This window comes from Chionomys nivalis, chromosome 14 (genome assembly GCF_950005125.1).
Source record: "Chionomys nivalis chromosome 14, mChiNiv1.1, whole genome shotgun sequence".
Taxonomy (NCBI): Eukaryota; Metazoa; Chordata; class Mammalia; order Rodentia; family Cricetidae; genus Chionomys; species Chionomys nivalis.
Genome location: NC_080099.1, coordinates 1,214,726 through 1,239,565, shown reverse-complemented (window position 1 = coordinate 1,239,565; position 24,840 = coordinate 1,214,726). Strand labels below are relative to the sequence as shown.

General features: G+C 40.8%; 1 protein-coding gene across 3 annotated transcripts in view; it reads right to left on the bottom strand.

Annotated features, from left to right (window-relative positions):
* Socs6 (suppressor of cytokine signaling 6) overlaps positions 1–22,787 on the bottom strand; it is a 28,464-nt gene extending 5,677 nt beyond the window's left edge. Inside the window, exons 1-3 of one of the 3 annotated variants that reach the window (XM_057789081.1) lie at positions 22,611–22,787; positions 16,474–16,597; positions 5,221–5,309 (exon numbers count right to left, since the gene is read on the bottom strand). The gene's annotated coding sequence lies outside the window, so the exon portion shown is untranslated. Of the gene's footprint in view, positions 1–5,220; positions 5,310–16,473; positions 16,598–17,621; positions 17,720–22,610 lie in introns of those variants that run through there. The other 2 variants (XM_057789079.1, XM_057789080.1) reach the window with 2 other exon arrangements.
* Positions 22,788–24,840: the final 2,053 nt, after the last annotated feature.

Genomic DNA, 24,840 nt, shown 5'->3' with positions numbered 1-24,840 from the left:
TAATGCCGTAGAAGAACAAGTCCACACTTCAAACATGTGCACATGTATTGTGAGACACGTCTTTTCCATGGCCCTTCATGCTCCTGAAGGCACAGCTCTTGGCCATCACAGGGCCACTGCCCGACTAGAAGAAGAATGTATGTTTCAGGAAGAAATGCTAACACCTTTCCACCCACAGCTTAGTGCAACACAGTTGATTTGCAGAGCACAGCTCTAACTTACTCTGATTTACTAACACACAACTACAGTGCGTTAGTAGTGACCACACACACAACACAGTGCAATAACATGAATGTTTGTTATGAAGTAAGGCAGTAGAAGAGATAGATATGTGAATGATAGAATACAAAGTTATATGGAACACACTGGTAACACAGGTGGGAGCTGAGGGAAGGAAAGAATCTGAGAAGTGTTCAACTTTAACCACAGAGAGCAGGTGGTTGTGTGTACACAGAATCTGCATGAAATCATGCTCAATGAAACCACTCAGACTAGACAACCTATCAGGAACAGCTACATCATCTTCATACGGTCATACACTGTTATTGAAAGATATTGTAAAAATAGAATACTTACGAATATTTGGAGCACAAGCTAATTTAAACATGAAGCTGTACTCTGAATGAACTCACTGAGTACTTGGTCTTGCCCCAGGTGTAGGAGCTAACTCCCAGATAGCAGACTCAGCAGCGGATTCTGAGATGGTAACTTCACTAACCTGGGGTTCCAACAGTCCTGCTTGCCACTATCACATATCTACACCACAGACGAGAAAAGCACTTGGCAGATATCTATTTGAAAAATGCTATCAATGCATGTGCAACTGAATTCTAGTATTAAGAGGAGAAGATCCAATCCCAGATATTAGTAAGGAGAAGTTCAATTAAACCATATGTTTTTAAATCTTTTTTTCCTGCATCTTCTAGGCAAAGACTACTCTACAATTTTTTAAAGAGTATCTATTTTCCTGTTTGCACTTCCAAAAATATATGTCATCTTTTTATAGGATTACCATCTGTCTTGTGCCCAAGTAAGTGTTCTGAATCAATCTTGCCATTTTTCTAATTCAAAGTTTTAAGTTTACGTATACACTTGAAAATTTGCATGATAGTTCAAGGGAAAAGGTTTTACACATAAAAAATCAATCTCCCCCCCCTCCGCCCGCCAAAAACCACAACTCTACAGGGTCAGTGAGATGGCCCAGCAGGTAAAGGCACTTGTCATTAAGCCTGATGACCTACACAAGCTCTAGGTCCCAGTGGAAGGCAAAAACCACCTCCAAGCTGTCCTTTGACCTACATACAAACAACTGTGACACATGCAAACACACACACACACTAAATATTAAAAACTGTTTAAATAAAAGAAAAAGAATACTGTATAAACAAAAAAAATCTAATTACTTTACACTTTTTTTAAAGACAAGATCTTGTGTAGACCAGCTGGCCTCAAGCTTACTATGTGCTCCAACAAAAAACCTGAACTCAATGAGCCTCGTGCCCCCAATTTCCTAAGTGCTGAGATTATGGGGAGGGAGGCACTCTGGGTGCTACCACCTCTTTTTAAAAGGATGGTTCCAGGTGGCTATGTGCGCCATTCATTTTTAACATCTAATACAAAAACTAGAGACAAGTCAAACAATGACTTAAAGTTAACAAAGTAGCTCCATTACTCTCGTTTTACAAGAAGGAACCTCAGTCTCAGAGAAAGTAAAACCTGTGCAATGAAGCTAAATCATCTGCTCCTTTCCCTACGCCACACGCCCTGCCTACAGGTGCAGTCCTCACTCTCAGCATCCTTAAACGTTCCACCTTCTGCGTTTTTAGTCTCTTAGAAGACCTATATCTATGTTTTAGTCTCTTAGAAGACCTATAATTATGTTTTAGTCTCTTAGAAGAAAAATGCTTTTGGGGAATAGCAAAATGTTTTAATACCATATTCTGTGTCTGTTGAAATTTGTTCTGAAAACTGAGTTTAAAAGTAATTATCTGTCTATTTAGAAACATTAATATACTCATTACGCATTAACATAAATCAGCTTCCTGAAAAAGAACTAAACTTTTCAAACAGTAAAAACAGAGAGAAAGAAAAGCAGCACCGTTTCACATTACTGAAAATCTTGTGCTGACAGAGCACACAGCTGAGCTTACATCTGCCTCTGCATTTCATCTTTCAATGTGCTCTTTATTCCAAGGGTAAGAAGAAATTCAACACACAGAGACCACAGGAAGAGAAGATAGTTTGCTTAATACTTTTTATATACCTGTGCATATTTTTATCTGATAGTTCATCAAATTCAAGGAGCAGTTGTTTCATGTATTTGTGTGTATGTATCTGTTCACACATCCACACACTTGCAGTTTTGGCTGCAATCTCTTCCTCTACTACAGTTTATTATTAAGACAGGGTTTCTGGTTGAGCCTAGAGCTCAATATTCCAATAAGACCTGGGAGTCTGTCTATCTCTGGCCCCTAGTATACTCGGTTTCCAGATGGTGGGCTGCACCACCCATCTTTTCACATGGGTTCTAGGATCCACATTCTGGCATCCACATTTGTGTAGCAAGTACTTTATCCACTGAGCAATCTCTTCAGTTCCAAATGAAATTTTCTTCTCGCCCCCCCGCCCCCGCAAAAAAAAAAAAAAAAAAAAAAAACAAGGTTTCTCTGTAGCTTGGAGCCTGTCCTGGAACTAGCTCTTATAAACCCGACTGGCCTCGAACTCACAGAGATCCATCTGCCTCTACCTACGAAGTGATAGGATTAAAGGCATGTGCAACCATAGGCTCGGTAATAGTTTCTTAAAAGTTAAATTGCACTGGAAAATCTGAAACTGTATCAAGATTTTTACTTTCACTCTATTTCTTACAAATTAATTGTATCTTGCATTTGAATCAATGTTCCTAAATGATTGTGTAATATTAAGCTTTAGTTAATGTTTGTTTTTATTTTTACAAAAATCACATTTGTGAAAACCACCATAGATCCCACTAGAAAAGTCTTTGAGAAGGAAAAGTAGCTAAGGCAATGGTGGGAGACACAGATTTTCACAATTTTAAAATGGATCATCAGCAACAATATTGTACAATCATGGAAAAAAATCTGAAACTTAAGTTGAATGACCACAATGCCTGTCAGTTGTTCTTTAAGTAAAAATAGTGTTTCATGGAAGAAAAAAAAAAGTAAAAAGCCAGTCACAGTAATGGCAATAGATAATTCATCCTCTCTCAAAATTTCTTTATTTCTTTATGTGCAATAGGAGGTTTGCCTCATATACATGAAGTCGTGGGTTTAATCCCCAGGCATCACCTGCAAGTCTATAATCCTGTCACTCTTGGGGACCTGGAGTCAGAAGAGCTGGAGTCAGAATAGTAAGCAATTCAAGCCCATCCTCAGCTACACAAGGAGTTCAATGTCAGTCTGGGATACTGAAGACCCCAACTCTCCCCAAAACTAAAAATTTAGGAAAAGTATGGTGGGGCTTAAATGATTGGATCCATTTGTCAAAACTCTACAAACTGGGTACTAAAAGATATGATTTCATTGTAAGTGAATTATACCTTATTTTGAAAACTCATTAAACAGGAAATTTAAAACAAGACAATATATTTCTAAGAGTCATAAACTGGCTAACAAAAACTCTACTTCCAGGCATAGGAAACTGCCTTTCAAATTGGAACTGATCAGAAAGCCTCCTCCCTGAGGACTATTCAAAGGGAGAAAAGCAATTAGTAGACCTACCCAGTTGTAAGGCCTAGAAACCACTACAATGACCACCACAGCAAGACATACAAAAGGGTGCAATAGTGGCATTTACATCTTGGGGGTAACCATGAGCCTTCCATTTGACTAAAGGCCTATTCAATAGAAGGGGATTCAAAACTGATGCTGAAAATCTAGCCAACTACCCTTGGCTGGTGAGGTCATGGACCCCAAGAAAACCTAATATTGCCACTTCCCTAAACCAGTATATTACCCACCTGCATTCTAATTTTTTTACCTATTTTCTTATTTTCACCAGTAAGTGTAGTTCTTAACCCTCATCAGAAAAGCCTCTTTTTGTAAGACAAACCATCACAGAAATCCATAGCTGACCATAATGTAGAGAGAACAACTGGCCATGGAGTGCCTACCCCCAATTGATATATCTACAATACACCCTACACCTAAAGCTCAGGGACAAATATTGCAGAAGATGGGACAGAAAAACTATAGAGCCAAAGGTACAGAACACTGGCGACTAGGTGGTGTTTTAGATATGACAGCGTCAGACCCATGAAATCTTAACAATATAGTCATCTAAACAAGACCTACACAATGATGGCATCAGTTGACATCCTGAAGTAGATAGAAGAAATCTCACAAAAATTTCACCTCTAAAGAAAGAGTTACAAGCAATTAATGACCAATAGAGAAAGAATTAATCTTCTCCAAAAATGGGCCCCTTGACAGATGGTCCGATCTCAAGTTGTCAGTCTTAAACATATAAACATATAAGCAACACTAAAAAGGTTGTATTTATGCTTGTGCATATATGCATGTAATTGAAAAGGTCATGTATTTGAGAAAGGAGTGCAGTGGGTAGAGGGAAAAATTAAAAAGAGGAAGAGATGGCCATGGCAGCTCACAGCTGTCTGTAACTCTAGATCCAGGGCTTCTGACACCCTCACACAGTCATACATGCAGGCAAACGACCAATGAACATAAAATAAAAATAAATTATATATAAAAAAGATAACACCTTCACCCAAAAATTTGGTAGTTAAATCAGCAGCAAGAAATTGGGAAGAATATCCAAACTCAACACTATAACATCATCAACACAGAATTTGGGAACAGCTTTGTAAAATTACTTGAAATACAATTCACATATGCTTTAACCAAACCGACAGACATTCAATTAGCAATTTGTTTTTTTGGATATGTTCTTGTGCCAAAGCTATAAAGACAACAATGTCCTTCTATCATTTGGTTTAAACAAATCTACTGTTGCTTACACTGTTTAGTGTGGTAAATATAAGCTACATTTTATCAGAGGGACAGAAGAACTAAGTCTTTTGAATACACTATTTCATCAGTTCTTATCATCTTAGAACCTTGTGAGTTTGATTAAGCAATTATGACACTGTAGAACTAGACTGAGATTGTGCATATCCCAGCTCTGCTTAGAAGTTATATTATCTGGGGGCTGGAGAGATGGCTCAGAGGTTAAGAGCATTACCTGCTCTTCCAAAGGTCCTGAGTTCAATTCCCAGCAACCACATGATGGCTCACAGCCATCTGTAATGATGTCTGGTGCCCTCTTCTGGCCTGCAGGCAAACATGCAGACAGAATATTGTATACATAATAAATAAATTAAAAAAAAAAGAAGTTATATTATCTTAGACATAACTAAATCTACCACTACCTTATAAAGTTAAAATGTGCCTATATATGAGATGTGCTTAAAGCAATAGACTACATGCTTGTAGCTAGTAGTAAGTAGTAATAGTTCCACTAAATAAATAGGGAAACTGAGGCACAAACACTGTTAAGACACTTGGCACACCTGATCAGTTGATTCTAAAGTCTATTTAATCATGACACACACCTTTATAATGTATAAATCATCTTAGAAAAAACACAGTTTTAGTCTAAACTGTAGGAAACAACAACATACATACATCAAATATCTACAGACTAGTAAATCATACAGGTGAAGAAAGATGTTCAAGAAACATTACTGAGAAAAAGAAAGCTAAAAAACAAAATGCAAAGATGGCCCTATTTGTATGTGTGTTTATACCTAAACATCTCAGGTGATACATAGATAATAATAATTATACCTTAAAAGGACAGGAAATTTGTCAGAAAGCCCATTTTCCTTTTCTGGTACTTTCTGTAACAACTAAGCAGATTTAACTTAAGAACCGAACAACTGCTCCAAGTCATCTTACCTGCCAGAGTCGAACAGTGAATTACAAGACAAGGCTCTGCCAAAGGTACTTCCTCAGGCCCTCTCCAGCCATGCCCAAGTCTTCCTAGTTTTAAATGCCACAATGCCCAGTAGTGTCTTCATGCCTGACTTTATACATCCTACACTCACTTCACCAGCAGTTTCCTTCCAAATTCAACAATTCAATCAGCTGTGGTGAAGTCTATTCCCTGGAACTTATACCTCATCCAGCCAAATCCCTGATATCTAACACCCTGATACCTGAACTCACCCAAAACAGTGTTTCCAACACTCATGATTCCTACAAGTTTCCTTAATTTATACCCGTTTCTTCATTTCCTTCACTTCTTTTATCATTCCAAGACAGTTTATTAATGTCTCCAAAGTTCACAAGGAATCCTGAGTAGCATGCAGGCACTGAAAGTTTGGTGAGTGACTTGGAAAGACCACTTATTTCAACATGCTGACATGAATGAAGCAGGACAATTCACAGCAAAATCAAGAGCATGGATGGATAAGCCTGCCTGAGTCATTTCAGGACTACTGATTTCCTAGTGCTCTGGATGCCCCATCCAGAAATACAGGCAAAAACAGCAATTTGCCTAGGGGGTACCTGTATCGTGATGCAATAAGAGGCTTTTAAGTCCGCCCCCCCCCCCCAACACACAAAGTAACTGAAGCTAAGCTCAGGAAAAAGCAATCTATGCAGGAGGTGGCAAGGCTGAGAGCAAAAGAGGAAGGACTCATCAGAAAGGGAAGCAGAGATAGAAAAGAGACAGGGGAGGCCAGAAGGGAGTAGGATGACACATTCAAATGCTAAAGGACATTCTGCTACCAAGAATTCTACAGTCAAAGCAATGTGGGTAATCAGGAAAAACGAACTAGCATGAACATAAACATTCATGTACTGAGAAGAGGCTGGACAGCTAGCAGGTCTGAACTACAAACACCAGGAAGAAAGTGCTTCAGAGAAAGTGTCACTTAGCAATGACTGGAAGTGATAAAAGTAAAGGTTAATTTAAATCCTCTCATTTCTCTTCTTTAAAGGACACAGGAAAGTATAAATCAACTGTAGTACTCATGGAGATACAACATACCAAACACTAGATACAGTATATGCAAAACAACACAATAGATCAGCACGTCACAGGGGAAAAGGAAACATACAATACACTATATACAATGTATGCAAAACATACCACACACTAGATACAATGTATGCAAAACAGCACAATGGATCAGCAGGACACAGGGGAAAAAGAAACATACCATACACTAGATACAATATATGCAAAACAACATACCACACACTAGATACAATGTATGCAAAAACAACATACCACACACTAGATACAATGTATGCAAAACAACATCCCATACACTAGATGATACAATGTATGCAAAACAACACAGCTGATCAGCAGGAGGGGGAAGGCAAACATACCATACACTAGATACAATGTATGCAAAACAAGACAAAGGAATAGCAGGACAAAGGCAAATTTATATTTTACCAGATTTAACATTATTTTGAAGTACACTGTGGTAAGAAATAACTAAGGGTCCATGAAGTAATCACAAAGTACTCTGAGAGCCTGAAGTTAACATTTAAAATATGCATTTAACACAAGTGTTCCCTTAACATAGGAAAAATATAAAATGAAGTAAATTTAAAAGCTAGCAAAATGACAGATGTAAATGTGACAACATCAATAAATCTGTTACATGTAAGTGGACTAAACTTTTAAAGTGTTATGGCCCAAAACGTACTCTGTGGGCAAAACTCAGATCATCACTCTTTTCATATGTTTGTCAAGGAAAATTAGTTATGGTATTACTACTAGCTGGCTAAAATCAAAACAAGAAAATTACATGAAATTCAAATTTCTGTGACTGTAAATTATTTTTATCAAGCAAGTATCACACTTGTATATCACATACTGTCTACGGCTGCTTCCTCAAAACAAAGAGCTCAGAGGCTCTATAGCAAGCAAAAGTTAACATATTTGATAGTTTACAGAAAAAGTTGACAGATCCTAATCTAATTAAAGGACTGTCAGAATAAATAAATAAAAATGAATAATAAAAAGTTATGTGATGTGCAGGTTACGCCCTTGTCACCTTGATGCAAAACAGGGTCGTTGGAGAAGAGGAACTGTGAGAATCAAGTTACATTCTAAGTTTTCATTACTATGACTTTGAGATCCATCAAACAAAAATGTCACTGATTTGCAAGCCTCTTGTTCAAGGACGGACAGTTCCTGAAATGTTGGAGGCTGCTGTTTGTGGGAGGTAACAAGCCACATGTTCTCACTCCCCTAAACAAGTTTGTCTGACCAATCTGCACCAGATGTTCTTGATCATGTGGGCAGGAGGGTCACAGACAGAACTATATCACGATATACACTTGCCCGACTGGATGTAGGCTGGAGGTATGTCAGGATGTATGCTTATCCCTGACTAGACCAGATGGGAAATGCAATGAATTATGGGTTTTCCTTTAAGCTGCTGCAAATCATGATTTGGGACCATTTCCCAGGAACCTGGGTATGGACCTGACCAGAATCCATCTATTGGCCAGTGTTTAATTACTGCTTGCTTCAAATTTGGCTTTAAACTGTGGTAGTGGTCTTACTCTACATAGGTAGGAACAAGAGAATCTCAACTGAGAAAATGTTTTTCCATCAGATTGTTTGAAGGCAAGTGTGTGGAGACATTTTCTTCATTGGAGGGGGCTGTTTTTGGAGATAATGTTTCTTTGTATTGCACTGGTTGTCCTGGAATTCACTATGCACACTAGACTGGCCTTGAACTCTAAGTCTGGTCTGCCTCCGCCTCCCAGAGTGCCAGGATTAATAAGCGTGCACCATCACAGATAGCACATTTTCTTGAATGGCACGGATGTGGGTATTGTGGGGAGGGCAACCTCTGAATATGTGGTCCTGATTTGTACTGAAAGCAGGCTGAGCAAGCCAGTAAGGGGCCATCCTGCATGGGTTTCTGCTTCAGTAACTGTCTTCAGGTTCCTGCCTTGAGTTGCAATCTTGACTCCTGTCAATGGACAGTAAACCATGATATGTATGCCAAATAAAGCCTTTCTTCTCCACGCTGCTTTTGGCCATGGTGCTTTACAACAGTAACAGAGAGCAAACTAAGACATGCTATCTATAAGATTCCGCTATAGTGGAATGATGCACATCACTTGAAAGGATACAAAAGACTATACCAAAAGAGTAACCATAAAAGCTAATAGCTCAATTAACATCAGAAAAAACAGGCTTTAAGAGAGTAAGTATTACTAGAGACTCAGACATAGTACTACTAGAGAATAAACATTTTAAAATGAAATGAAGGTTAACACATCATGAAGATACAGTATTTATAAATGCAGATTCATTTAACATTAAACCCCAAACACATAATGGTGTGAAAAGAGAAACAGACAATTCACTAATACAAAGATTTCAATGAAGCAGACTCCTAGGTTCACTGGTAGACACTGTTTCCTGACAAAATCAAAGCTGAGTTCAATCCCCAATGTGAAGGGAAAGGGAAGGGGAGGAGAAGAGAGGGAGAGATAAAAAAAATGGGAGAGAGAAGAAAGAAGGATGAAAGAGAGAAGAAATGGAGAGAGGAGGGAAAAGGAAGAAAAAGAGAAAGGGTGAGAGGTTAGGAGGTTGAAGATCCCAAAAATAAAAATCGAAAACTAGAAACAAAAGAAATCCAACATTTTGACAGTTTCACACCTAACATAGTGTGATGGATTGCAGCCAAATGCAAAGGTTAGAAAAATAAAAAGATGACCTTCATGTTATGTACTCTAAGGGAACACAAAGCACAAAAGCTATGTGTTTAGATGTGACTCCTCCCTAGGTCATCTCATTACATACAATTAATATTCAAACTCTGAAAAGAATTCAAAATCAGAAACAAAAATCTCTAACGAATTCTTTCAGATAACAGAGAAGAAAAAAATACTTTGTAAATCACTCCTAGCAATCAGTACTACCTGATACCAAAGCCAAATACTCTAAGACAAATGGAGATACATTTATTCCTTGGTGATCCAAAAAGCCTTAACTCAGTATCAGCAAACCAAACTTGATAACATGTAGAAATCATTATGATCAAGTTGTATGTGTATGTGTTTGTATGTGGATCATGCTGTCAAGATTTGTGTGTGTGTGTGTGTGTGTGTGTGTTTGTATAAGCCAAAGGACACCCTGTAGGAGTTGTGTTCTCTCTTCCTATAGAATTTCGATCATCATCCCTTATAGTTAGCCCTGTTACCCACTGAGCTATCTCATGCCCCATGAACAAGTTGTTTAACAGAAATGATCAATTTATATAAAGAGGGACATTCTAGATGCCTAGAAATCTCTCTGTATCCAGTCCCACAGAATTCCTTGCTTCCTGCTTTGTCTCTGCATTTTCGCTTGCTACGTAATGCTTGCGTCTTTCCGTCTTTATCTTTGTCTCTGATTCTGTCTCTCTAACACACTTTAATTATTCGACCCTTTTATTTTCTCAAGAAATTCTTTTGACACTAAACATAGTTTTGCCTGTATTTTCTACAAAAAAATTGTCATTTATATTTAAGTATATGGTTAGTCTAATACTGATTTATATAAGGTAGGGATTAATTTTTCCACTTGGATAACTAATTGGTGTCACAGAAAATATTGACTTTTATAAGAAAACAGTAAGAGCATTTTCCAAGTCAAATCAGTCAAAAATTTTCTAATCAACTAGTTATTGCTTAAAAGTATCTTAATGAAGTTATGTAATTTAATTCGGCAATATTCAACTTTTAAAAATTATCATACTTTCTCCTGGCAACACTATTTTTATACATTTTAAGAAATAACTATGCTCCCTGAATTATGATTAAAAATAACTGAGCTTTAAAAATCAAAAACATCCTAATGTCCAACAGTATGAGAGCAGTAAAACAAATGCTGGCACAGCTACACAATGGGACTGGAGAACCACTGAAGTTGGTATTTATATAGCTATAAATAACATGGAGAGAGCGCATAGTGTTCATTTGTTAAGTGGAAAACACAGGAAATAAAATTATATGTAAAATGTGGTCTCAATTATATAGAAAGAAGAGAGAGTAAAGTGGACCAGAAGGAGCTGTTATTGGATGGCAACATTCTTTAGACATGTTAGTCAATATGAACTTGGAGTGTTTTTAATCGAATAAAGTCTATGAGGTTTTTATTTTTCTGAAAACTGATTGTACTTGGGAATGGTCAAGTAAATCAGAAGGCTTCTTTTTGAAAGTCAAGATATTTCACAAACAAATTCAAAAACAAAGAGTAAGACAATGGATTGAGACTATTATTTTTGCTTTAGTAAAATCTGGATAACTTCCTTTCTTTTCATCTTATGGAAAGGAACATTTTGTAAATCTGACATAAAATTTTTATATTGATATATACAAAAGATTTTACACACACGATGAGTCATGGTCTACTGGCCTTACATATTCAAAGTTTAAATGACAAGAATGGCAAACCCTCCCTGTTCGGTTTATAGCACTGGAATCACTCCCTTGCAGACACCCCATTCCGCTCCCTCCTTCCACTTTTTTACTAGAGCACTAGTTATGTCTTTGCCTAGGTCACACCTGCACCCACATGGCTAAACATGGTTGGGAAAACAGTCATTCAGAATGGACCCCTTTTTTTCTCAGGACCCACATTTCTGAGAATTAATTTTTTAAATATTTGCTTATTTTTATGTGCACTGGTGTTTTGCCTGCATGTATATCTATGTGAGGGTCTTAGGTCCCCTGGAACTGGAGTTACAGACAGTTGTGAACTGCCATGTGGTTGCTGGGATTGAACTTGGGTCCTATGGAAGAACAGCTAGTGTTCTTAATCTCCTGAGTAATAACAGCTAGAACTTTTTCTTGGGTTTATTCTCTTTTGTTGCTGACCATTCAACCTGTATGTCTTCACATTTAAATACTCCATCTTCAATCTCAGCTCTAATTTCAGAGAAAGTAAGTCATCAAGAGGAAACTTCACAGCTAAGAATAAAGTTCGATTGTGGAGAGCCTCCCCAACAAGCACAAAGTCCTAGGTTCAAAGCCCGGCACCCAAAAATGAAGAAGAGGAAATCATGGATCCTACCATGTGTCAATCAAATTAGCAGTGTCTGCTCCACATCAGCCTCTCAGCTCCTTTCTAAAGGCATCACAGCCTGTCTTCGCATTTCCCCTTTATTGGGTCATTACTAAAAATGTTATTTCTCACTTTCTGCAAGCCATGTTCCTAGAGCATGCTCCCCTCACACCAGTGCTCCCCAGAGATCTTCGTAAACTCAGCATCAACAGCTCCTGCTTTCCAGGGTCTCTTTATCAGCCACAGCCATTTCCATCACAGAGAAGCCAACTGCTCAGCCCTTATCCAAGATGCTACTGAAACTCAACCCATTTGTGCCTTTGCTACAAGGGCACCTCACTTTTAGACTCCCATGCTGGTTTCACTCCAGCCTCTTCTTGAAGGAGCACCCTAACACAGAGATGACCCTCCTCCATCTGTATGTACACACTAAACAATTTCACAGTTATTCTTTTAATTTCTTTATTTAATTTACATCAGGATCGCATTTACCCCTCTTCTCTACTCTTTTTTTGTTTGTTTGTTTGTTTTTGTTTTTTGGTTTTTTTTTTGTTTTTTTCGAGACAGGGTTTCTCTGTGGTTTTGGAGCCTGTCCTGAAACTAGCTCTTGTAGACCAGGCTGGTCTTGAACTCACAGAGATCTGCCTGCCTCTGCCTCCCAAGTGCTGGGATTAAAGGAGTGTGCCACCACCGCCTGGCTCCTCTTCTCTGCTCTTACCCCAACCCCCACATCCACTCTTCCTGATTCTGGTCAGAAAGGGGCAGGCCTCCCATAGATATCAACAAAGCAGGGGATATCAAGTTGTGGTAAGACTAAGCACCTTCCCTTGTCAGACTTATGATGACAGTACCTATGGGTCATCCGCTCCCAAATTCCTATCTCACCATTTATAGTTGTAGTGGGAGCTGCCGCCCCGGCTCCCAGCCGCCTGGCTAGCTTATGCCCCAAAATAACAACACACAAACTGTATTCATATAAACACTGCTTGGCCCATTAGCTCTAGCCCTTACTGGCTAATTCTCATATCCCGATCAACTCATCTCTAATAATCTGTGTAGTACCAATCTTACCAGGAAAGATTCAGCATGTCTGACCTGGCGGCTTACTTCATCGCGTCTGGCTCTGAGAGGAGCTCCCCTGCATCTGAGCTCACTTCCTCTTCCTCCCAGCATTCTGTTCTGTTTACTCCACCCACCTATGTTCTAACCTATGAGGGCCAAGCAGTTTCTTTATTAATTAACCAATGACCTTCCTCCATCATATAGTCAAATTATATTCACCTTTCTTCTTGACATTACCATGCCAATGGCTGAAATGTAACAGATTTACACTAAACTGCATGTTTCCAACCTTACTTCCAAATCTGTTTTACCTGTAGGATTGATTCACTTCCATTTACAGCTACTTCACTTAAAGCTACCTCATTCTTTCAAGGTCTCAGACCAAAGCATTCAGAATCATCCCTGGCTCCTTTCTTATCTGAAACTTCATATCCAATGTCAAGAAAGACAAACCACAGCCACCTTCAATACATACAGAAATCTAACTGCTTTTGTCAGGATATTCTAGTTTCTTTTGTCAGGATATTCTAGTTTCCTGGATTACTGCAACAGCACCTTAAAGCGTTTCCTCACCCTCCCCACTAGGTCTCCTTAGTTTGTAGTCTAATAAAAAAGGCACTGGTGCCCCAGAAAGGCAGGGCAGTTGCTGACATCTTGTACTCTGGGACCTCACATCTGCAGCAGGCCAGTTTCACAATGTCTGGCATGTACATGCAAATAAGAATAATTGAAGCAAGAACTCATTCGTGACTCTAGAGAAGCTAAATAAGAAGGTGAACCCAAAGAAAAACATATAAGCATCCCCCTGAATATTAACCTTCGTCAGGCGATGAAAGAAGACAGAGACAGAGACCAACATTGGAGCGCTGGACTGAAGTCTCATGATCCAAAGGAGGAGCAGAAGGAGAGTGAGCACGAGCAAGGAACTCAGGACGGCGAGGGGTGCACCCACACACTGAGGCAATGGGGATGATCTATCGGGAACTCACCAAGGCCAGCTGGCCGGGGACTGAAAAAGCATGGGACAAAACCGGTCTCGCTGAACATAATGGACAATGAGGACTACTGAGAACTGAAGAACAATGGCAATGGGTTCTTGATCCTATTGCATGTAATGGCTTTGTGGGAGCCCAGGTAGTTTGGATGCTCACCTTAATAGACCTGGATGGAGGTGGGTGGTCCTTGGACCTCCCACAGGGCAGAGAAACCTGCTTGCTCTTTGGGCTGAGGAGGAAGGAAGACTTGATTGGGGGAGGGGGAGGGAATGGGAGGTGGTGGCGGGGAAGAGGCAGAAATCTTTAATAATTAAATTAATTAATTAATAAAAAAATCAGCAAGAAAAAAAAAAGAAAAGAAAAAAAAATTACAGGGTGGGCTGAAAAGATGGCTCTGCCTTTAAAAACAGAAAAAAAAAAAAAAAAAAGAATAATTGAAGCATAAGAATACATTTTCAGGGCTATACAAGTAAATTTAAAAAATATAACCTCAAAGAAAAATGGACATAAAATTGTCATAAAAGAAAATAAGACAACTTAAAATTACAGCAAGTCTTAATAAATTTTAAGTACTTTAAGCTTACTCGCAGGCTCCCAACACTAATATATGAGAAAGCACCAGCCAAAGTTTGTAGAGGCCCCAACTGACTAATCTTCTTTACAAACTTTGGCTTTTGCTGAGTTCTCCATGTTATCTAATCAGAAGAGGTTGTTACAGGAACCTCTGACTTATGGCCAGTCAGCAAGATGGCACAGCTGGCCAGGACTTCACGCTGGCATCTGAATGGGTGAAGTCTGTGGACTGAGCTCTGACCTGTGGGGTCTGTGCTACTCTGGACAGTGTCACAATGAAAGACACCAGTTTTCATGCTGGAAATTGGTGATTGTGCTGACAATACATGGCAAGTAACACACTTATATACCTGGGCCAGGTCATCCATAAAACAACTATCAGACATTTTAACAAACTGTTTCCTCAAACCCATGGCACCAGGGCAACACTGATAAAGGAAATTATGTGCTTCTACCCGACTTACTATTAAGATCCTAACGATCCCCACACACCTACTTTAATTGACTATGGCACAATTACAGCTGACTATTTGAAAAGATTCATTGTAATACTCGGCGATAAGTTATGTAATGTCCTAAGTCCTGTCCTCTGTTGTAATTTTAACTGTTTTAATAGAATTCACTAATACATTGTCATAACTGACAGTAGAAAATTAAAATCAACTAACATTTTAATAAATATCAACAGAATGGAGTTGGCTGAAATATTTCACATTCTCCATAAAGCTCACCATTGCCACTGCCTATAAAATAAGTACAACCTTTTAGGTTAGCTGCCAGGTAAAGTTCTTTAAAAATTTTGGGCAAACTGAACAATGACATAAAATCCAAAGATCTGTATTTTGCCAGCTTGTTTTTATTCTCCTGCAGTACAACAAAATAATATTACTATGTGATTTGTTCAAGAATTTGCATTTTCTCCAGAGATGTGATATAATTTGCTCATAAATAAAAATCTCTTCAATGCACTGAACTATGTAGTAAAAAAGTTTAACTCAGATTCTCCCACGCCCATCCCGGAGACAGGGTTTCTTTGTGTAGGCTGGCCTTGAACTCTCAGAAATCTGCCTGCCTCTGTCTCCTAATTGCTGGAATTAAAGGTTTACACCACCACATCTGGCGTCTTTCCACTTATTAAAATGATACAACATGGGCTAGTGAGTTGGCTCAACAGGTAAAACATACTGACATTGCCAAGCCTGATGACCTGCCTTTCAATTCCCAGAATCTAAATAGTGGAAGGAGTGAACCAAATCCTATAAATTGTTATCTAATCTGCACATGTCCACCAATTGATCTCTCCAAAAAAATACATACAACTTAAAACTATTCATGTTGACCAATGTAGACCAACAGGCTTCGGGAAGAGATACAGAATGTGGTAAAATACTTGTGTGCCTAACATGAATAACTAAAACCTGAGTTTGAGCTCTAACAAAGGGGGGGGGGGCATACATGTTAACTGCTACCTGTTTTAGCTGGAGTTTCTATTGCTATGATAAAACACCATGACCAAAAACAATTTGGGGAGGAAAAGGTTTATCTGGCTTACACATTCTGATCATAGTCCATCAAAGAAGGGAGTCAGAGAAGGAACTCAAAGCGGGAACCTGGGAAAACTGGAACAGAAGCCATGAAGAAACAAAGCTTACCAGTGTTCCTCACTGTTCAGCCTTCTTTCTTTTATCAACCAGGACCGCCTGCCCAGTGTTACTGTCCCGAAAGAGCTGGGCCCTCCCATATGAATCATTAAGAAAGTGCACTACAGACTTACCTACAGGCAAACCTTATGGAGGCATTTTCTCAATGTAGAGTTCCTCTTCCCAAATAACTGTAGCTTGTGTCCAGTTGACAAAAATCTGACGAGCATACTACCATTCCCCCATACACAATGAAACCTGAAAGCAGAAGAAAAGTATGACCAAGGGGAGCAATGTTAACTACATAGACAAGCCTGAGCTACGGCACCCAGTGACAGTGCACCTGCCTTCGATGTGCCAAGTCCTGCTTTCCAGATCTAGCACTCGAAAATATAAGCAAGTAAATTCAATTCTTCTAGGAGGGAAGACAAAAAGAAACAGACCTGAGAAAAGATGACAAATTTGAAAGAAGTCCCAAGTTACTTTTTATAGGAGTGCAGGAGGTTAAGAAAACCAAAATTCATTGTGAAACATTTAAATACAACAACAAAAACACTCCCAAAAGATTGACATGAAAACCTAAGAAAATAACTAATAAATAAACCAATCTGGACTTCCTGTAGCCAACAAAGAGCTTCAGAGAAGAAAATTCACAAAAATGAGGGGGAAGAAATTATAAAGAAAAGTTTAAAGTCTTTTAAGTTTAAAATCAATGGAATATTATATTCTAAGAATAAAAGAATAATGATAAGGCATATAATACCTCATCTGGGATCTAACAAATAAAGCCTGAAGACCAGATTGCAAAATTAAGCCACTAGTTTGATATAAAGGCCAAGCAGTGGTGGCACACACCTTTAATCCCAGCACTCAGGAGGCAAAGGCAGACAGATCTCTGCGAGTTCAAGGGCACACTGGGCTACACAAAATTGATCCAATCTAAAAGAGAAACAGAGCTATGTGGTTATGGCTCACACATTTAATCCTAGTACTTGGGAGTCACACACCTTTAATCCCAGCACTAGAAAGGTGGAGACAGGAAGGGGAAGGGCTGAGCGAAGAGGAATAAAGACAGAGGACACAGGAGCTCAGTGTATTGGGTCTGAGGATTCAGTAGAGGTAAAGAACTAGTGGCTGGTTGCTCTGCTTCTCTGATCTTACAGCATTTATCGAGATTTTATTATTAAGACCAATAAGAATTCATACAACAATATATCATTGTGAAGCTTTAACATTTAGTAGACAATACAAAAACTACAAAAAAAAAATTCTAGACACATACAACTGCTATAAACAAGTGGTAGCTGTCCCAAGGTAACAGTGAAGGCTGGGTGACAGTGGCATTGTTTTCAAATCTCCAAGACCGTCACCCCAACTGTTCAGTGACTCTCCTTGAATCTTCCACATTCTCTGGCATTCTTGCAAGCCTATATGATGGATTCTGGGAAGAGGATTAACAGTGCCTCAAACTGTTATCTTGTCTGAAGTCATAGGACAGCAATTGCAGAAAAGCAGACAAATCCAATCCATCAGTGCCACATAACCTATTCCTCTTGAGTAAATTATACCTAAAATTCTATACATAGCTAAACTAAAAACCAAATACCCAGAGCAAGCATTTTCTGACACAAAACCAAAAAGGTACTACCTCCTCACTTTTTAGGAATGTCTACAGGTGTGAGTTCTAGCAACTCAAGAAGGAAAACAAGAAATAATTCTGTACTGATGCATAGGCACTTTCTGTCTGCTTCTTTATTCTCTAGCCAAACCCAGATGATTGTCCATAAAGACAGAAGTGCAAGTGCCCACCTCCCAGGGTTAAATTAAAGAAGAGCTGTGTGCATGAGATCCCATATTGAAATCCTCTAGAGAACTGGCATACAACTAGGCTTACTGTGTAAACACTCTTCGGAATTTATATGCTTACTTATTTAATCATCTGTAAAAGAATGAACTCTTATTATAATCTGTTGAACTCTGTCTAGCCTGGAATTATAATTTTACAGATGTATAAAAGCACAAAAATCCAGACACTTCCCACTTATTCTGCCAATCTGTGATATTTGGTAACAATATTCCCTAAATGTGGTTTGTTTGTTTCATCCCTGAAAGGGATGCCAACAGACAAGTACTAATTGAAGAAGGTAGTATTTCAGTTGAAAACAAAGCCTGTTGGGCAAGGAGACACACGCTTTTAATTCCAACACTTAGGAGGCAGAGGCAGGCATATCTCTGTGAGTTTGAGGTCAGCCTGGTCTACAAAATAAGTTCCAGGACAGGTTACACAGAGAAACCTGTCTGGAAAAATAAAAAAGACAAAACAAACAAAAAACCCAAAGCTAAACTTTTTAGAATAATGCATTATAAATATCAAAATAAAATAACACACATGCAAAGTAGTACATCACAAATGAGAATTTATCTTGATCTGTTTGTTAAGCCTGTTGCTTCAACCATTTGAGACTTCTGACACTGTGGTCAGAATGAGGTCTACAGCAAAGACTGGCTCTCTGAATCACTTAGTAAGCCAAGCTTATCTGTGTAATTACAAAGATCAAAGCTAAATGATTAATTTTCTGATAAAAATCTTTTATCTAATAGGAGTCTTTGTAAGGAAATAGTTTAAATACAAGCTCCCACTGCCGCTAAGGTCTTCAGTGACATCTTATAGTCCATCATTTCTTTTCTTCTCTAATATCCAAGAGCTGGCTATGGGAAAACGTGATAATCTGTCTTCAAAATTTTAAGCCAATACTTTAGTGTGGTGGCTATACGAAGGAAGTCAGCCTCACACCACATGTCAAGGAACTTTGGAGAGGGCTCATACCACCTAAGACTACTGAACCCACAGCCAAGTTCCCACTGGCACCCAGGCTGTGACCTGTGACCATACACACATCCCAGCAACTTGCACACTACCGGTTATCTGTGTGGACGCCCAGCCGCTTCCCCGTCATGTCCATTTCTCTTGCCACAGTGTCTTTTATACCCTTTTTCTATATTGGACTTCTTTAGCAAGAATGTTTATATCATACAGAGACTTTGCTGGCTCCCAGCATATTCCTGCTGAGCAACCCAAGCATATTTTAAACTAATTACTATTATCACTTGCTAATATGCTAAACATCAACCTAGTCACATGCACTCTCAATTTTTCAACTTATCTCTCAAAAACTATTATTTTACAAATAAAACAAATAACTTTTTAAAAAGCTATTCTACAAAATCAAAGTGTTAAAATTCAATCTAGATTTGTATTTCAGTGAAAGACTGTTGCAATCAGTCTTCTAACTGTCTGGCATGTCTAATTACAAATTGTTTTTTTCTTCTTGCTTGATTATCTGTTAAAAACTGAGGCTGCCAAAAGGATCCACATAACTGAGGCTTGACTTCACAAAGCTATGTAAAGGAACACTGAGGAAATATGCTACAGAATAGTGACTTTCCACACTGACAAACAACCACACTTAAAGAAAGTGAGGCAGATCTGTCCATCTGTGCCATAAGCTGGTTTGGTTCATGAGTAACTCACACACGTTATGGCTCTACAGGGAAACGGTTCTCTTTGTGAAGGGTTGTTTATGTTATGTGGACACAAGGGTTTTGATTTCACTAGTGTCATGATTTAGTCACTTGAGCAGATCAGCCTAAACAAAGACAACACCAAAGGCTAACTAACATCTACACAGTGAGCCTCTTTCTTTAATGTGATGAGAACTGCATATACTTTCTGCATACCAGGTCCCTGTTCAGTGTGTAAGTTCCACAGGATACATTAAGGACAAAAAAGGGAAAGTAGCCAAGTTCCATGGAATGTGTTGGGGACACAAAGGGAAAAGAGACTCTCACAGGCTACTACCCTCATGGAACCTGTATGAGAACAGAGCAGAAAGACGAGAATAGAACAGCCAGCAGTGTCTAAAGGAAACATGCCAGTTTGTTACTCCAAGGTACCTAGGGAGGTTCTCTGAAGAATGGACTCTGGCTTTAAGGCCTAGGAAAAACCCTCCCATATAAGTAGCCACTGGTACACACTGAGAGTTAATAGAATCAGTGTATCAAGGATGGGTGTTGGAGAACAGCGTGGAGTCCTGAGGAACTGAAGGGTCAGGATATAACTGTGGTGTAAGACAAGGTGCAAACCGATGTAGAAATCCTGTAGCCCAATTAAGAGTCTGGATTTATTTCAAATAAAATACATACTATAAGTGTGAGATAGATTCCATTTGAGGAATAAGACTTGAGAGATCCAAAGCCTGTTCAAGGTCATAGTCCTAGCAAACGAACACCCTAAAACATGTCATGTCCTCTGTGTGCACTATGGACACTGAAATCTTAAACTCGGTCTGGTCATTCAGATATCAACAGGACGGTCAGTTTAAGAAAGCCATACCCTGACTCCTCATGAAAATAACAATTCAGCAAAAGTACGCAGGTGCCACAGATATGAGTACCTTTATATGAGTACCACCTTTATAACAGCAAGAGGTCAGAAGAGAAGTTACACGCTCCGAGGTCGTCCACACATGTGTGTATCGCCCTGTTTCTCATGAACACATATTCTTGGGTGTCAGTGACTACCAATAACTCAGAAATGGACCTCAGAAGTTTTAAATAAGATCACACAACTACCTCTGTGAGCAAAACAAGTTCCTAAAACTGCCCAAAGCGGCAAAACATAGCAAGGTTTTCTCTAAGGATGAACTTACACAAGAAGGTCACAAAGGCTCATGGTTTCTGTTCTCTGAAAAAGGGCAGCTCTTAAAAGCAACAGCGTCTCCGTGCTCAAGCAAGACTGGAGATGAGCTAAGGTAAATGACTTGGAATCCAGCTGGTACAGCAGCACTTTTCCACACCACACCCCGCGCTTCGGCTGGCACCCAAATCCCTGCCTTGCCACTCCCTGCAGGTGTCCTAACAAGGGAGGGCACTCAGATGACTCCCTGAGGGAGACAGTGTTTTAGTTCTGTGGTCAGAAGGGAAAGGAACAGGGCCAGGGACCAACTCGGAGGATGTCTTCAAAGGTAAAAAGCAAACACGCACTGTCTTTAAGGAGATGCTAAACGGAGCCCTAGAAAAGCTAAAGGTTCAGGTAAAAAACTTGGCACAGTCTGACCCAGTTCAGTCCTGGATAATAAACTCCCCTATATCCCTTATGAAGCCCACTGTCCAGAGTGTCATGCCCTCAAATAAACAAGGGTTAGGGAGAGTGGTGGAACCAAAAGGTTAAGGTGACCTACTTTCCTGGGGCAGGGAGGGATCCTAAACCTCTCTTCCCATCTACAAAGCACTGGAGAGAAATCAGTGCAGAAGAAACTACCTCTTTTGGATTTTATCCGTGAAACCTGTAAACAGTACCACTCGTGTTTTTCACTGCCTTCACAGCACTGAGAATTCCAAGTGAAATTCATTCATTCAAGTAAACTACGTGGTCCACGGTGGAGCTTGGTGGGTTAAAACTAAACAGCTGCCTACTATGGCTGCTATTTCACCTTTGTGTAGGCAGGAGTTTACCTTTGTTTGATTACAAGTTTATCTTTATTCCAAGGAACACTATAAATTAAAACTGAATTTGGGAAGTCTCTGGTGTGTTAATTCGCATTATAATTGTAATCCGTATACTGCACAGTCTTCGGGCACAGCGGTCTGTTGCCTTAGTGAGACCTTCAAGAATTCAACATTATCTCCCCACCGGAAGCCCCAGTTCCACCTCCGTCTCCAATTACAAAAAGTGGGGATGAGCACCCCAAATCGCGTCCTGACTACACACTAAGTTGGAACACACAAACTCTTTCAAGTTTGGGGCCAGGCCCTGCTCTGGGGAACAGCAACTGTGCTGCTCAGAGCCACAATGGTGTGTGTGTACCTGAAGTTGCCAACTCCGGGAGCCCAAGAGGGCCTGTGCGGGATCAGGGCACTTTAAATGCCTCGGCCCTCCTCCCGCGGCCCCTCGCGCGCGGCCACCGGGTCCCGGCTCCACTCGGCACCTCGGCCCCTGGACGCCACCCCCGCCACCCCCGGCCCGGACAGCCGCGACGATTCTTCGCTCCCGCTCCGGGAACCCCGACCCGCCCGGCCCGCAGGCCCCGCCGCCCAGGCCTCGCCGAACCCCAGTCTCGCACAGCCGCGGGCCGCGGGCAACAAAGGCGGCGGCGGCGGGCCCGGCGTGGAGCCGAGGGTCGGGGCGCGGGCCTGGGCCTTCCCTCCCGCCGCCGCCCTCCCGGCCGCACGCGACCCCGCGACCCCCGCCCCCCTCCCCCGCGCCGCTCACCCCCGCGGCCGCCGGCTCCGCTTCCTCCCCGCCGCGGCGCGACTGCCGCCCTCGGCCTTCCTCAAGCCGCTCCTCCTTCGTCCTCTTCCTCCTCCCCGAAGGGAGGGCGCGCGGCCGCGGCCCAGGCGGGAGCGGAGCCGCCGCACAGGAGCCCGGGCCGCCCGCGCCCTCGGCACAGCCCGGTAGGCGGGGCGTCGGGGTGGGGAGGGGCTCCGGAGGACGGGGCCGTGGCCGCGGGTGCGAGAGGCCCCGCCCCTTTCCCCCGAGCTGGCACCCGGGCAGTTCTCAATCCTCGGAGGCTCTCAGAGGAGGCTGGACCCGAGCTCTGCTCTTCTCCGGACTCCAAAGCCGCCTTGAGCCGGTCCAGGCTGAGCCACAAGTGGGAAAGCCTTCCGTTCCTACTCAGGCTTGGTCTTAAGGAAACTAGGCTTAGCCCTTCTTTCAAGTCATCTAGCCTTCTGTGGAGTCATTTTCAGGGGAATTCCTTCAGTTAATAGCGTGTGTGTGTGTGTGTGTGTGTGTGTGTGTGTGTGTGTGTCTTTAGTTAGGCTTTGGCAACTTAACTCACTTTTTTTTTTAACAAATTATCACAATATGCTTCTAATGTACGCAGATCCAGAAGATTGTATTACTGTTTATAAGTAGGCCAATGGGAGTTTATTTTTCCTCTAATGGTGAGCAATTGAAGACAATATTAATATCTCAATAAAGCAGGGGAATACATATTGTTAAAATATAACTTAGAATTAGTGTGAGCCTTGAAAGTGTTTCTTAAATGGTATGGGCATTTTTAAAAGAAAATAGACAAAGAAATAAGACTGGGGAATAGAAGACTTAGAAGAGCTTCAGGTGTAAGTAAACTCCAGGCCTGTTATGTTTTATTGAATATGTTAGTTGAATAAAATAATAGTAAAGTTCAAATAATTGATATTAATTTCCAGAAATGTTCAGTAGAAGATGTTCATTTAAACACAAAATCTGGGTAAATACTAGAAAGTGTGTTAAATCAGTTTTTATAATGGGATGGTATAACAGTTGGCATATGTGTTATTTACCAGACTGACCGCTGTCACTCTCAGTATTACTTGAATAGATTAATGAACACTCACTACTGGTGTCCTGGCTGAAATATAACTCACTTCATATTCTCTTTTCTACCCTCCCTCCCTCGTCATCCCCAAGATAGCCTTCTTAGTCTTGAGCCACCAAACCCAGTCCAACTTAATTTGAAGTTCGATATCTGTTTTCAGTGAGTAACTGCGGCGAACTCCCTGACCAGCAGGAAAAGACGACCACTAGACGAGGATTCTTCCCAAATCACGCTTTATTGGAGCCTCTTGGTTGAAGGGAGAGGGGAAGCGAGAGGCTCCGAGCGCCAAGCGGCAGCGGCTGCTTATATAGGGGGTAAGGGAACGAGTCGTGCCTGGATTGGCTGATGCGCGCGCCTGCCGATGCTCCTGGCCACGGGATTGGCCCTAAGCACATCATCGCGCATGCGAGAGGCACGGTTCCACAGCATTGCCTAATATGGGATTGTTCACCAAGCAAGGCGGGGGGGGGGGGGGGGGGGGGGGGGGGGGGGCGCCATCTTGTAATGGCAGCCACTCGAATCGGCTCCCAGCAAGTAACAGAATATAGACTGAAGTCAAATTATCAAAGAAATTAATGGTGATTAAGTAGAAGGAAGCTTTTTAGTCTGTTGCTCCCAGTAATGATATTCCTCACCTGCTCTAAGGGCAGGAAGCTATGACTGAGCAGTAGAAACCATCGGCCATCAGCAACAATGCACATAACCAAGACCCTGTACTGTCAATGTGGCAGACATGGACCATGTTACAGTTTGAACAGTTCGTAGAACTGTGTAAACATAGACTAGTCCCTAAGTTTTAACCAGTTTCTACCTCCAAAAAGTGGGAGTGATTGGCCTTGGCATTTGCCCAAAGAACTTGACGTCCTACTCCACAGATACTTGCTCTGCCGTGTTCGTTGCTGCTCTGTTCACAATAGCTAGGTGTGATGGCTATTCTTGCTTGTCAACTTGACTACATCTGAAATTAACCAAAACCCCAAAATAGAGGGCACACGTGTGAGGGATTTCTACTTAATCTGATGTGGAAATATCTACTTCTAATCTAGATCGTGGATGTAGGAAGACACCTTTAGTCTGGGTCACACCTTCTGCAGGAAGCCTATAAAAGGACCTGAAAGAAGGAAGCCTTTGCCTATTTGC